The sequence below is a fragment of the Dama dama genome, chromosome 14 (genome assembly GCF_033118175.1).
Source record: "Dama dama isolate Ldn47 chromosome 14, ASM3311817v1, whole genome shotgun sequence".
Classification (NCBI taxonomy): domain Eukaryota; kingdom Metazoa; phylum Chordata; class Mammalia; order Artiodactyla; family Cervidae; genus Dama; species Dama dama.
Window position 1 is genome coordinate 51,663,967 of NC_083694.1, and position 16,330 is coordinate 51,680,296.

General features: G+C 39.5%; 1 protein-coding gene across 1 annotated transcript in view; it reads right to left on the reverse strand.

Annotated features, from left to right (window-relative positions):
• AADACL3 (arylacetamide deacetylase like 3) overlaps window positions 1-16,330 on the reverse strand; it is a 127,372-nt gene that overhangs the window by 20,487 nt on the left and 90,555 nt on the right. Inside the window, exon 6 of the mRNA XM_061160717.1 lies at window positions 1,804-1,925. The gene's annotated coding sequence lies outside the window, so the exon portion shown is untranslated. The remainder of the gene's footprint in view (window positions 1-1,803; window positions 1,926-16,330) is intronic.

Consider the following 16,330-nt stretch of genomic DNA (forward strand, 5'->3'; position numbering starts at 1 on the left):
TAAGTCTGAATTTGGCAATAAGGAGTTCATGATCTGAGCCAGAGTCAGTTCCCATTCTTGTTTTTTGCTGACTGTATAGAGCTTCTCCATCTTTGGCTGCAAAGAATATAATCAATCTGATTTCGGTGTTGACCATCTGGTGTTGTCCATGTGTAGAGTCTTCTCTTGTGTTGTTGGAAGAGGGTGTTTGCTATGACCAGTGTGTTCTCTTGGCAAAACTCTATTAGCCTTTGCCCTGCTTCATTCCGTATTCCAAGGCCAAATTTGCCTGTTACTCCAGGTGTTTCTTGACTTCCTACTTTTGCATTCCAGTCCCCTATAATGAAAAGGACATCTTTTGGGGGTGTTAGTTCTAAAAGGTCTTGTAGGTCTTGATAGAACTGTTCAACTTCAGCTTCTTCAGCGTCACCTGTTGGGGCATAGGCTTGAATTACCGTGATATTGAATGGTTTGCCTTGGAAGCAAACAGAGATCATTCTGTCATTTTTGAGATTGCATCCAAGTACTGCATTTCAGACTCTTCTGTTGACAATGATGGCTACTCCATTTCTTCTAAGGGATTCCTGCCCACAGTAGTAGACATAATGATCATCTGAGTTAAATTCACCCATTGCAGTCCATTTTAGTTCACTGATTCCTAGAATGTCGACATTCACTCTTGCCATCTCCTGTTTGACCACTTCCAATTTGCCTTGATTCATGGACCTAACATTCCAGGTTCCTATGCAATATTGCTCTTTACAGCATTGGACCTTGCTTCTATCACCAGTCCCATCCACAACTGGGTATTGTTTTTGCTTTGGCTCCATCCCTTCATTCTTTCTGGAGTTATTACTCCACTAATCTCCAGTAGCACACTGGGCACCTACCGACCTGAAGAGTTCCTTTTTCAGTATCCTATCATTTTGCCTTCTCATACTGTTCATGGGGTTCTCAAGGCAAGAATACTGAAGTGGCTTGCCATTCCCTTCTCCAGTGGACCACATTCTGTCAGACCTCTCCACCATGACCTGACCATCTTGGGTGGCCCCACACGGCATGGCTTAGTTTCATTGAGTTAGACAAGACTGTGGTCCGGTGATCAGATTGGCTAGTTTTCTGTGATTATGGTTTTAGTGTGTCTGCCCTCTGATGCCCTCTCGCAACACCTATCATCTTACTTGGGTTTCCCTTACCTTGGACATGGGGTATCTCTTCACGGCTGCTCCAGCAAAGCGCAGCCGTTGCTCTTTACCTTGGACGACGGGTATCTCTCACGGCCGCCCCTCCTGACCTTGAACATGGAGTAGCTCCTCTCGGCCCTTGTCCCTGTGTTCCTAATAGCTCAGTTGGTAAAACAGTATGATACAGGCATAAAAGCAGATCACACTGAGCAATGGAACTGAATGGAACTGAACTGGGTTCCACTTAGAGACCCCAAATATAAAGTCACCCATATATAGCCAACTAATACAACAATGGAACCAAGAATATACTGGGGGAAGGATAATCTCTTCAATAAATGTATTGCTCAAATAAACAAAAACTCTTTTGTAACTTCAGTAATTTCAAAATATTAAAGGAGTCCTCAAACTAAAAAGTTTGGGAATCACTAATATATACATATAAATAAACCTCTTCCCCTTACCTATTTATTCCTCCAGTCACCAGTTTCCCTGACCAGAGGCAACCCCTCTTGATAGTTTCCTATGTGTTACATGCATATGTAACACATTACATGTGTGTCATGTATTTTTTCTTTTTATAAATGGCAGTTTATTATGCACACTGACCAAGATTTCTGAAATAAGGAAAAGTAGTTACCATCATTTCATCACACTTTTCAACTCTTCCTTCTCCATGTCCTTGGAAACACATTGTGTGTCTACTCTTCCAGAAATTACTGAGTCTTTCAAAGACACACACACTTCTCTTTGGATGCCCATCTGCAAATGACAGGGTAATAAAAATGTATATCATATCTATGATTATAAGAAAATTTCCATTTTTAATATTTTAATATCACCTTATCTTTGAGCTAATAAGACAGTTCTAAGTAATTAGAACACTAAGTCACTTTCTTCTCTTTAGGGGTGTAGTAACAATGCCAGCATAACCAGAATGTAACCCAAAGAGATGTATGAAATCTAGCCAAAGAAAATATCCTTCTTTAACTGTCTCTGGTACATTCTGGTTTTGTTTTTTTTTTTTCTTCATTTATTTTTATTAGTTGGAGGCTAATTACTTTACAATATTGTAGTGGTTTTTATCATACATTGACATGAATCAGCCATGGATTTACATGTATTCCCCATCCCGATCCCCCCTCCCACCTCCCTCTCTACCCAATCCCTCTGGGTCTTCCCAGTGCACCAGGCCCAAGCACTTGTCTCATGCATCCAACCTGGGCTGGTGATCTGTTTCACCATAGATAATATACACGTTTCGATGCTGTTCTCTCAAAACATCCCACCCTCGCCTTCTCCCACAGAGTCCCAAAGTCTGTTCTGTACATCTGTGTCTCTTTTTCTGTTTTGCATATAGGGTTATCGTTACCATCTTTCTAAATTCCATATATATGTGTTAGTATACTGTAATGGTCTTTATCTTTCTGGCTTACTTCACTCTGCATAATGGGCTCCAGTTTCATCCATCTCATTAGAACTGATTCAAATGAATTCTTTTTAATGGCTGAGTAATATTCCATGGTGTATATGTACCACAGCTTCCTTATCCATTCGTCTACTGATGGGCATCTAGGTTGCTTCCATGTCCTGGCTATTATAAAAGTCTCTGGTACATTCTTAATTATTTCTAGCTTAAAGTTTCTATTCTTTCTTTAATCTGCATATAATCTGAAATTTAACCCTTCCATTGAGATTTTTTATTAAAGTTGATTCATAATGTTGTGTTAATTTCTGCTGCCCAGCGAAGTGATTCTGTTATATAAGTACATACACCCATTTTTACATTTTTTTCCATTATGGTTTATCACAGGATATTGAATATAGCTCCTTGTGCTATTACAAGGGAACTCCCATAAGTCTATCAGCTGATTTCTCTCCAATGAGTTTACTATCAATTACTCTATACTGTTCAGAAAACTATTTGATTTTTTTTCAAATAGCTAATCTCTTCTGTTTGTAAGGCCCTGTTTCTCTTTTATATTTTTTTCTTTCATTGGTTTATTTACTCAATTGGATATATTTATTTTAGAAATTTGAATAATTCCAGTATCTGAAGTTCCTGGGAATTAACTCCCGTGATTTGTCTTGCAGGACATGGATTGAGGTTATGTCCTTCCAGACAAATGCTGCATTTGCTTCTACCAGGTGTCAAAGGATTCATGTTTATGGTAATTTATTGGTTTGGTTTTTACTAAAGTATGTGGAATATATAAATTTGAACCCCTAAACCATGTAAGAATAATCCTGTATTTACCATTCATCATGAAACACTTTTTTTCAGTCGGTACCAGACTAAAAAAGTTATTTTCTAGTCCACCCTGTTCACTGTTGCTGCCACTGCAGATATCTGCTTTGTATACACCTCTAGTAGGCATAAGGCCATGTCTCCTGTTCTTGTAAGGCCATTAAAACTAAGCACATTGGTTACTGAGACCTACAAACCCTTTCTAGTTTTCATTTTACTCTTGAGTTTTGGCCCTGGGAATTTCCCCTCTTTTCTTGCAAATTCTTGTAACTATGCATTGAAAAGAATGCCTGTTGTGGTTTATCCAGTATTTCTAGATTTTTTGCATTGGAAAAGGTACCAAATACTCTAGCCCACCATACTGCTAGAAACAGAAGTCTTCATCATACCTTGCTGATCAAGGTTATGTAACCTAAAGACAAAACCAAATTTATCCTCCAAATTATTTCTCAAATCTAAATCACCATATTTCTCCAACATTGTAAGACGATGGAAAGGCAGAATCCCTTCTCAAATTTATTATTATCAACCTAATTTCCATATTCCTCTTATGAAAAACTGTAAATTGTAGAATTAGTCATGCTTTCCTCTTCCCTTGACTACTAAAGAGTACATAATCACAGTCAATGTTAAAAATCTATATTCAACATTTCTTTTCTCAGCCTTTCAGGCAGTTTCACCATCCGAGGCTTCTTGCTCTGGCCTTCCCCTGTGAAGCACCTGGTCTCAAGGGCCTCTTTTTCTCCCTCCTTGTTTACATATCCCCAGCCTCAGCTTCAAATCAGCTTTTCTCTCTCCCTTATTTTCTCTCTCTTTCTCCTGCTCCTCCTCCCTCCCTTCCTTCCTCCCTCCCTCCAGTTGACTCCAGATTAGGTCTCTCTCTGGTTCCTTTTCTAAATGAACATATAAAAATTCATCTAGATATTCAACATATCTAAGGCTTTCCCATTTTTCCATCTTCCTTAGAAAGCAAAACAAAAAACAAAAAAAACTCCTATACTATCTCAGCTCTACATACTGAGAATTACTTCTCATCCTCTTAAATCTCTTAGGGGACTTTAGGAAAAGATTAAATCTACTATGACCTTGTTCATTCTTGAACTTGAACTGGTAGTTCATCTCCTTCCCTTCCCACCACACTAGAAAGCCAAGTTTTATCTCGCTCTCCCTACAATTCTGACAGCTTCTCCTCCTTGTTCTACCTCAGTCTAACCCATACCATCCTGGTGACCCAGCTGGAATGTCTAAACCAACCCCTAAATGAAGTGAGGATGATTATTAATTACCATAAAAGATATATAGTAATCAGTGGCCTGATATTCAGAGATGCCTAACTCTGACATACAGACCATGGGGTTTCCAAGGATAAAATTTAGAGTTTTGAGTGACTTTTATTACAAAGACAGAAATAAAAATATGAATTTTACAAACAAATACTTTATATAAACCAGAATATTCTAGTATCAAAACCTTTCAATTTCATGACTTTGCCCAAGTGGGTTGCAAGCCATTTACCTGAAAAATACCCCCAAATCTTTGGGGAATGTTGGCCACAAATGCTGAGCTAACATTAATTCCTTATAACCAGTAACACCACTCTGCAGTGTACCAGTCTGAGCAGGTGCTTATGTGAGTCAGGTGATAAGGAGTTCTAACCCAGTGTCAACTCATAGTACCAGAACTTTCCAAGTTTACATAGAGGTTTAATGGGGTTCAACCACAAACACAATTCAGACAGATGGTCTTGACAAGACCTTACATTTTTAAGGCTGCATCTTTGAAATGGCTCTAACTATGGGATGGTGTGGGTAAAACTTTTTGGGGTGGCCAAAAAGTTTGTTCAGATTTTTCTGTAAAATGTTAAAAACCTAAACAAGATTTTTGGCCAATCCAACATATTCCAAGTACAGGGCAGGAAGTAAGGAGCTTTCGATTGTCGAGGTCTAGCTCTTGGGTCAACCAGCAGCGATGTCCTCCACTTATACAAAGATCTTTGTTTTGTTCACTGATGTACCCCAAATACCTAGAACAAACTCTTCTGTAAAGTTTCAGATGGCAGATATCTTGTGGACTATACAGCTATTCAACTTGGCCTTCATAATTAGAAATCAGCTACAGATAATACACAAGCAAACAGGTGTGGCTGGGTCCAATAAAACTTTATTTATGGATATTAAAACCTGCATTGAATATAGTCTTCACCTATCACAGAATATCCTTCTTCATTTTATTTTTTCAACCACTTAAATATGTACAACAACAAAAAAATTCTTAGTTCACAGGCTCAACAAAAACAGGCAGTAGGCAGGATTTGGCCATGGGTCAGTTTGAAAACCACTGACCTAGAACATTGTAAGGGTGCTAATTGGAAGCTTTTATGCCAAAGTACTCAAGGGTACTTGAAAGTGCTACATTATTTTAAGTATATTAGGCATTACTTATATAATCATGCTTATGTTGTTACTGTGTTTTCAAAGTGCAGAGGAAAATTTAACTCACTTTATACACTGTGAACTATGATATATTTAAATTAGTGAGACTAGAATAAGGATGTCCTCAGTAAAATAGTAGATGGTAAACTCTCCGAACCCTTCCAGTGTTGTAGGTCAGTGGTTTTCAAACTAACCCAAGTTTATCCAGCCTACTGCCTGTTTTTATATGTCCTGTGAACTAAGCGTGCTTTTTACATATCCAAGTAGTTGAAAAAATAAAAAGAAGAATATTCTGTGGTGTGTGAAGACTACATTAAATTCGAGTTTCAAAAGTAGATGGTAAACAATTCTGGCTCCAAACATCTTATCCATCTCAAATTATACCTAACCAAGAAGACCAAGTTCCCAGCCTGAGCCTTGGATTTGATTTTATTACTGTTTAAAAAGCAGGTACTATCTGGAAGTCCAGTGGTTAGGAGTCGGTACTTTCACTGCCTATGGGCCCAGAGTTAAATCCCTGGTTGGGGAACTAAGAGCCCACAAGCCACAAAGCATGGTCAAAGAAAAAATAAAGTTAAAAATAGCAATTAACAGGATCAGGAACTAAGCCAGTTACGATGACATGTACATTTCTGATCGACTCATACTGAAAAATAAGAGTTAGTTAATCTCAGTGGCATAGAAAAGGCTGCATGGAGCAAAGATATATACTATTGGACCTGGAGGACTATGTCAACATATTTTTAACCTGTGGGCCGCATGAAGTAGAGAGCTCTGCTAAGGAGGTGGGGCCGGTTCCATTCCCACACTGGCTGGTTAGTTCAGGGATTATAGACAAATTCTGCTCTCCTAAGACTAGAGCAAACATTTCTCAGTCCCAGCCAGGCACACTTAAAAGAAACAGGACCTTGGCATATAGTAGGTACTCAGGAAATATTTAAATGAATGGATGAATATATGGATAACTTTGAACTATTAGAGTAAAAAAAACATGCATTCTAGTAAAGAGGCCATTAACAAATATTGTTTACTCTGTTCTTATCTTTTCTGTTATGGGAAACATAAGAAGTATAAGCCCAACTGATTGGCCGCTTACTCATTCACTAATTTCACAATCATATTACGAAATACATATGTTACAGAAACTCTTCAAGGAGCTGGGCCTACAAAGCTAAGACACCAGAGGTGTGCACACTAACTCTCATGGGTTCTAGGCACTTTTGTCTTCATGGGTCCCTTCCCCCAATAAAACAATATTAAAAGTTTTACCTTGTGTTAATATAAACACAAACATACTCAGACTGGATTCATTATTATACTCATGTGTGCAATGTGTGCTAAGTCACTTCAGTCCTGTCCAACTCTGTGACCCTATGGACTGTAGCTTATCAGGCTCCTCTGTCCCTGGGATTCTCCAGGCAAGAATACTGGAGTGGGTTGCCATGTCCTCCTCCAGAGCATCTTCCTGATCCAGGGACTGAACCCACATCTCTTATGTCTCCTGTACTGGCAGGCAGGTTAAGACTAGCTCCACCTGGAAAGTCCATTATAGTCATGGTTATTATTATTTTCATTATTTCTTCTGAATTTAAATGAAATTAAGACTACAACAATGGGGTGGGCCCCCAAAAGTATCGTGGGCCCTGGGTATCGTGTCCACTGAGCCTTATAAAAGGGGTCAGCCCCACAACAGTCTCTGTCTTCCTGCCATCTCTCCTGAATGATTCAGTCTAAACATTAATTGAAGGGGCTGAGCAAGATAGGTGGGTGGGATTCCAGAGTGTGGGAGTCCCGCAGGGTAATTTTGGAGAACTTCCAAGGTCGGAGGCAGGGCCTGCGGTGAGGGGGTAAGGAAGGCAGCTGTGTGGAGGGACAGTGACAGCAGTGGGAGGCATTAGGATCTGAGCAGAGTGAGGAGGAAATCTAGTTGCGAGTCAGGGTCACCATAGCGATGGCAGGAGAGCTGAGCAGGAGCACAGGAGGAGAGGGACCTCACCGCTCAGTGCAGGCTGCCAAAGCCTGAGTGGACTAAGGCAGATGTCCACACAAGGGTGCTAGGTGGTGGCAGTGGCCCATTAAGAAGCCACTGGGGATCAAGAGGGACTCTGGGAAGGCTAGGGGAGCAGAATAAACCGGCAGGTGTGGGCCCAAGCAGGATGCGGAGGACATTAGCACAGTCTGATGTGGGATGTCAGAGCCTGGGCAGGGTGGATCAAGGGAAGTACTGTCAAACTGAGGACAATGTGATAACAGATTTGATAAATACTGATGATAACAGATTTAGTTCAGTTCAGTTCAGTTGCTCAGTCGTGTCCGACTCTTTGCGACCCCATGAATCACAGCACACCAGGCCTCCCTGTCCATCACCAACTCCCAGAGTTTACCCAAACTCAAGTCCATAGAGTCAGTGATGCCATCCAACCATCTCATCCTCTGTCGTCCCCTTCTTCTCCTGCCTCCCAGCATCAGGGTCTTTTTCAATGAGTCAACTCTTCGCATGAGGTGGCCAAAGTAGTGGAGTTTCAGCTTCAGCATCAGTCCTTCCAATGAACACCCAGGACTGATCTCCTTCAGGATGGACTGGATGGATCTCCTTGCAGTCCAAGGGACTCTCAAGAATCTTCTCCAACACCACAGTTCAAAAGCATCAATTCTTCGGCACTCAGCTTTCTTCACAGTCCAACTCTCACATCCATACATGACCACTGGAAAAACCATAGCCTTGACTAGACGGGCCTTTGTTGGCAAACACTCAATAAATAAAATAGGAATACATGAGGCCACACTGATATAAATGAATGAATCTGTTAACTGATTGATTTATAAGGAAAAGAGAAAGCTTTTCCTCATAGCAGAATGCCAACTGATAAATGTAGAATGAATAAGCTAAATAAGAAAATCACTATCTGGCAATCAACTTAATAATATTGATTCAGACAAGAATAATCAATGGATGCCAAAACTGAAGGGTGAACATTTGATGCAGAATGGAATATTCAAATAGTCTCAAAGTACCTCCCACAAAATACTAACTATAAAGGGGGAAAGAACACTTCAACAATAAGGAAGGGTGATCAAAGCAAATGTCACCATTAATAAAACAAACTGGAATTGTGCACCACCTATTGGAGGCAGTGAGAAGATCATCACTGCTGTGATATTCCTGCCAAAAAAAATAATAATAATTTTAAAGCCTGACTGAAATGTAATTATGACATCAGACAAATTCAAACTTACGTACATTCAACAAAAATAACTGCCTTGCAATTTAATAAACTGTGAGGGCTCAGACAGCCGAGGAAAGATTGAGGAAGTCCCCTATTTGAAGAAAGCTAGACATGACAACTAACTGCAATACACAATCCTGGACTTGTGGGTGAAACTTGAAGGTATCTGCAGATTATATTGCATTGACTATATCAATGTTATTTTCCTGATTTTGATGACTGTGTTATCATTAGGTAGTAGGATGTCCCTGTGAGCGATACACTAAAATATCGGGCGGGGGTGTGGAGTGACAGGGTATTAATGCCAGAAACTTCCTCTTCAGTTGTTCAGGAAACAAGGTTATTATACTATTCTTGAAACTTTAGTTTGAAATTATTTCAAACTAAGACGACAAAATTAAAACCAAGGACTACAGAATTTGTTAACTATTTTGTATTCCTCGAAAAACATTTGCTTTTATTGATTTATAATATTTTTATTTATTTATTTTTTTTTGTTTTGTTACAGAAATCTTTTTTATTTTTTTATTTTTTTTCCCATTTATTTTTATTAGTTGGAGGCTAATTACTTTACAATATTGTAGTGGGTTTTGCCATACATTGACATGAATCAGCCATGGATTTACATGTGTTCCCCATCCCGATCCCCCCTCCCACCTCCCTCTCCATCCCATCCCTCTGGGTCTTCCCAGTGCACCAGCCCTGAGCACTTGTCTCATGCATCCAACCTGGGCTGGTGATCTGTTTCACCCTTGATAGTATACTTGTTTCAATGCTGTTCTTGGAGAACATCCCACCCTTGCCTTCTCCCACAGAGTCTAAAAGTCTGTTCTGTACATCTGTGTCTCTTTTTCTGTTTTGCATATAGGGTTATCGTTACCATCTTTTTAAATTCCATATATATGCGTTAGTATACAGTATTGGTGATTATCTTTCTGGCTTACTTCACTCTGTATAATGGGCTCCAGTTTCATCCATCTCATTAGAACTGATTCAAATGAATTCTTTTTAATGGCTGAGTAATATTCCATGGTGTATATGTACCACAGCTTCCTTATCCATTCGTCTGCTGATGGGCATCTAGGTTGCTTCCATGACCTGGCTATTATAAACAGTGCTGCAAATGCTAACGAGCATGAAAGGGGAAATTAACAAAAACACAATAATAGTGGGAGACTTTAATACCCCACTCACACCTATGGATAGATCAACTAAACAGAAAATTAACAAGGAAACACAAACTTTAAATGACACAATGGACCAACTAGACCTAATTGATATCTATAGGACATTTCACCCCAAAACAATCAATTTCACCTTTTTCTCAAGTGCACACAGAACATTCTCCAGAATAGATCACATCCTGGACCATAAATCGAGCCTTGGTAAATTAAAAAAAATTGAAATCATTCCAGTCATCTTTTCTGACCACAATGCAGTAAGACTAGATCTCAAATGCAGGAAGAAAACTACTAAAAATTCAAACATATGGAGGCTAAATAACACGCTTCTGAATAACCAACAAATCATAGAAGAAATCAAAAAAGAAATCAAAATATGCATAGAAACAAATGAAAATGAAAACACAACAACCCAAAACCTATGGGACACTGTAAAAGCAGTGCTAAGGGGAAGGTTCAGAGCATTACAGGCTTACCTCAAGAAACGAGAAAAAAGTCAAATAAATAACCTAGCTCTACACCTAAAGCAACTAGAGAAGGAAGAAATGAAGAACCCCAGGGTTAGTAGAAGGAAAGAAATCTTAAAAATTAAGGCAGAAATAAATGCAAAAAAGACAAAAGAGACCATAGCAAAAATCAACAAAGCTAAAAGCTGGTTTTTTGAAAAGATAAACAAAATTGACAAACCGTTAGCAAGACTCATTAAGAAACAAAGGGAGAAGAACCAAATCAACAAAATTAGAAATGAAAATGGAGAGATCACAACAGACAACACTGAAATACAAAGGATCATAAGAGACTACTACCAGCAGCTCTATGCCAATAAAATGGACAACTTGGAAAAATGGACAAATTCCTAGAAAAGTATAACTTTCCAAAACTGAACCAGGAAGAAATAGAAGATCTTAACAGACCCATCACAAGCACAGAAATCGAAACTGTAATCAGAAATCTTCCAGCAAACAAAAGCCCAAGACCAGATGGCTTCACAGCTGAATTCTACCAAAAATTTAGAGAAGAGCTAACACCTTTCTTACTCAAACTCTTCCAGAAAATTGCAGAAGGTAAACTTCCAAACTCATTCTATGAGGCCACCATCACCCTAATTCCAAAACCAGACAAAGATGCCACAAAAAAAGAAAACTACAGGCCAATATCACTGATGAATATAGATGCAAAAATCCTTAACAAAATTCTAGCAAACAGAATCCAACAAGATATTAAAAAGATCATACATCATGACCAAGTGGGCTTTATCCCAGGAATGCAAGGATTCTTTAATATCCACAAATCAATCAATGTAATACACCACATTAACAAATTGAAAGATAAAAACCATATGATTATCTCAATAGATGCAGAAAAAGCCTTTGACAAAATTCAACACTCATTTATGATAAAAACTCTCCAGAAAGCAGGCACAGAAGGAACATACCTCAACATAATAAAAGCTATATATGACAAACCCACAGCAAACATTATCCTCAATGGTGAAAAATTGAAAGCATTTCCCCTGAAATCAGGAACAAGACAAGGGTGCCCACTCTCACCACTACTATTCAACATAGTTTTAGAAGTTTTGGCCACAGCAATCAGAGCAGAAAAAGAAATAAAAGGAATCCAGACAGGAAAAAAAAAAAAAAAGTGAAACTCTCATTGTTTGCAGATGACATGATCCTCTACATAGAAAACCCTAAAGACTCTACCAGAAAATTACTAGAGCTAATCAATGAATATAGTAAAGTTGCAGGATATAAAATTAACACCCAGAAATCCCTTGCATTCCTATACACTAACAATGAGAATACAGAAAGAGAAATTAAGGAAACAATACCATTCACCATTGCAACAAAAAGAATAAAATACTTAGGAGTATATCTACCTAAAGAAACAAAAGACCTATACATAGAAAACTATAAAACACTGATGAAAGAAATCAAAGAGGACACAAATAGATGGAGAAATATACCATGTTCATGGATTGGAAGAATCAATATTGTGAAAATGACTATAATATTTTTAAAATCAAGTATTTTTTCTGATATAAAAATATGGCTCCCACATGCAAACCTAATCTACAGTATGAGAAGCTAGGATATTGGTTACCCTGGTGAGAGAATAACGGGGAATAGTGACTAGAGAAGAGTGGTGAGAAGTTTCTGCAGTTCAAGTATTGTTTCCTAAGCTGGGTGCTAGCTATGTATCCTTTATGTATTTCCTCACCCTGCACACATAAGATTTGTGCTCTTTTCTGTATGCAGGATATACTTCAATAAAATTTAAATGTAAATGAAAAAAGACATAATCTTTAACTTTTAAAAATCCACAATACACTATATATTTTAGATGATGCCAATTTCTCAGAGTTGCATATCTAACACTCACAAATCAACAGTGAACCATAAAACTAACCTAGGAAGCTCTAAATTGGTGAGTAAACAAAAATTCAAGAGAGAAAGTTGCTGGGGGTCCTAGTAGTCAAAAAATACACTCACTAGCTGTTCATGACATCTCATACAAAAGTGGAAGATGGAAATCAAGATCCAGTTTCACTACTCCTTGTTACTGCTTTCCTCCAACAATGCGAGGCAGCATTCAAAATGTTTATGGTAAAGGGACTTGGTCAAGGGGGAGACCCCCCCATATGCCTTAATAGTTACGAGCCTATCCAAGTGAGCCCACGTGGCACTGACACCTAAACAATGATGTCGGCAGGACTCCACAGGATGTGAATAAAAATAATGGCAGGAGCCCATCTACTCCTGCATGATGGATGTAGCAGGGATAAACTTCCAACACACACTCCCATCTAAGTATAGCAGCCCTTTCCTCCTCACTGAGGGTGAGGCATTTTCACCTAGAAATTCCAACTCCCTCAATCAGGAAAATAGCACAACTGTGCAAACATGTGAACACTGCTACCTGGATCAAGCTTTTTACTCTGCACGATGGTTCTGCCTCCTCTTAGTACTTGTCAGATTTCAACCTGGGGACCTTGTTAAAACGCAGGTTTCAACTTGGCTTGCAGGCAATTCAGCTTTCTAACATGGTTGTGCCAGTGCTGCTGATCAGCAGCCTCCTCTGGTTAGCCAGGTGATGGAGACCAGCCCTCATTTATTTCATCAATCTGCTTCCCCTTTGTGGGGAAGGGTTCAGCTGGTAAAACTTAAAGTGCACTGAGGAATCCATGGAGCTTCTTTACCATTATGCAAATACTCAAAACATATAATAATGAAGCCTTGAAGAAGGGTGAGAGTAGATAGTGTCTCCTCCCACTCCTGTAAAAATACTCCAGCCTTGGTTGGTCGAATCTGCAGATGCAGAATCCACAGACTTGAGAGCCAACTGCAAGTGGTGTGAGCACCCAAGGATGAAATGCTCTGTGGATACAAAGGGATGACTCAACTTTGCCCTTCTTGGTTACAGGAATCCCATTGTTCTGCATTAGACTTTGGCTCTAGCACCTGGAGATTATGTGATTTAGGACAAATTACTTAACATCTTTGTACCTCTTTCCTCATCTATGCTGCTGCTGCTGCTGCTAAGTCGCTTCAGTCAAGTCCGACCCTGTGCGACCCCATAGACGGCAGCCCACCAGGCTCCTCTGTCCATGGGATTTTCCAGGCAAGAACACTGGAGTGGGCTGCCATTGCCTTCTCCATTCCTCACCTATAAATCAAAATAATAATGTGTACTTTGTTCTGTGTGTATTAAGTAAAACTTAGTCTGAGCACTCTTATGTAACTAAGCAATGTTAATAAATAGTCAGGGCATAAAAAGAAGACACAATCATGGAGAGAAAAGGTGAAACAGATATATAAGCAAAATAATAATGAAGATAAATAAAAATCATGGTGAATATTAATATGACTTACTGAGTGGTCAACCCTGTACTTCAGCTTCACATGCTGACACTTCACATCATCTCACTCACTCCATAACACCACTGTGAGGCAGGCGTTATTGTTATTACTCACTTTATAGACAGGAAAACTAATCCAAGAGGCTATTTGTGTGCAAGGAAATTCAATTTTTAAGTGGTAAAACAGAGCCAGGATTGAAACCTAGATCTGTCGGATCCCAAATTCCAAACATAGCAAAATGAGTTTCTGAATCATCTGTTTATCATAATCACCTGGAGGGCTTATTAAAATCATAAACTCCTAGGGCCAAGGCAAGACCCACAGTGTGATTCTTACACCTGCCACCAGTCCAGCCTGCCACCAGGCCACCCAACTGAATTTAGGAACCACTGCCTTCTTCTAATAATGTGGGGGAACATTCAAAAGATGTTTGTTGTGAAGGGATGTGGTCAGTATAAAGACCCTAATGATGCTTTAACAGTTATGAGCACCTCTAAGTAAGCCCTTGTAGAGCTGGTTCTTACATTCAATTTAAGGAAACTTTGACGCAGGAGCAGAGATCAGAAGAGGCCTCCTGGGGTCACCAGTTCACTATGTCACTGGCTTCCAGTTCATCCACAAATTCAAAGGCATCCAAAAGTCCATCACCTCCCCCCTGCTGCCCGCCTGGTGCTCCTTGGAACTGAGCCTTGGCTGAGTACTTGCTTGAAGCTGGGTGATCCTGCTTTAAATCCCAGATTCCTGGGGCTGAAGGATGAAGCCCATTATCCTGGAGGAAAACTCAAGGGGTAGCAGTCCCACTAAGAGACACTTCCCCAGTTGGGAATAGTCCTTGGGATGTTTTTTTTCCTTCGTGAAAGTCTCTAACGCTTATTTCTTTGACAGGAAGGACTTGGGGGAAGTCCCTATGACTTTCCCCTGCTGACACTGGTCTGCTTTGGCCCTTTGACTCGTGTGGGCTTCCTAAAGTCTCCGCTACTGCAGACCACGAGGATCTCACTTTCCATTTGCTTGGGGAGGGCTTAATCCAGGAGACTCCCATTTCAGCTATAGCTCTGGTTTAGTGGTGGTTCTGCCCTAGCTATGATGACAAATTATTTATCATTCTTCACCTGGGTTCTCTAAATCTGTAAGAAGGTGTTTTTATGTAATTTCAAAAATCCTTCAGAATATAAGCACCACCCAGTGAGTGTCCCATTGTTGAATACCCTTTCAGTAAATACTGTATTAAAGAAGAGTTAAATGAATCTTTTTAGACACCAATTGCCCTGCCACATTGTCTCAGCTCACTTGTTGATTTCAGCCACAAACATAGAGAACAGTTCCTAGGAGACTCAGACTGGCCTAATTCTGACCCTCTCCCACCTCAATACCAGCCCTGCAAGTCTTTCTGCCTCCATTGTTGACTCAGCCTCACCTCCACACAACCTCAAATTCAAAGAAAGAAGGAACCATTTATCTCTACCTCCCTCAAAAGTTGGACCATAAAGAAGGCTCAGTGCTGAAGAATTTGATGCTTTCAAATTGTGGTGCTAGAGAAGACTCTTGAGAGTCCCTTAGGCTGCAAGAGATCAAAACCAGTGATCAAATCAACCCTGAATATTCATTAGAAGGACTGATGCCAAAGATGAAGTTCCTACACTTTGGCCACCTGATGCAGAGAGTCAACTCATTGGAAAATACCTTGATGATGGGAAAGACTGAAGGCAAGAGGACAAGGAGGCGACAGAGGATAAGATGGTTGGATATCATCACTGACTCAATGGACATGAGTTTGAGCAAATTCTGGGAGATAGTGAAGGACAGGGAAGCCTGGTGTGCTGCAGCCCATAGGGCTGCAAAGAGTCAGACTTAGCAACTAAACAATAATCCTCAAATGTTGCTAACTCATGATTCCAGAGTGAGCAAACATTAACCATAGAAAAGATTAATGAATTGAACTTCTGTTCCTAAAAAGACATCATTAAAGAAGTTAAAATGTTAACCATGGGTTAGGTGAATGTATTTGCAATATATGCATCAAGCAAATACTTGATTCATATCCAAAATATATAAAGAATTGCTGGAAATCAATCATAAATAAAAGACCAACAACTCATTGTTTTTCAGATATGGGCAAAAGTTTAAACAACCAACTGACAATACAGGACGTCCACAGGCCAAAGAGTATATGAAAGTGTTCATCACTATGAAAATACAAATTAAAACTGCAATGG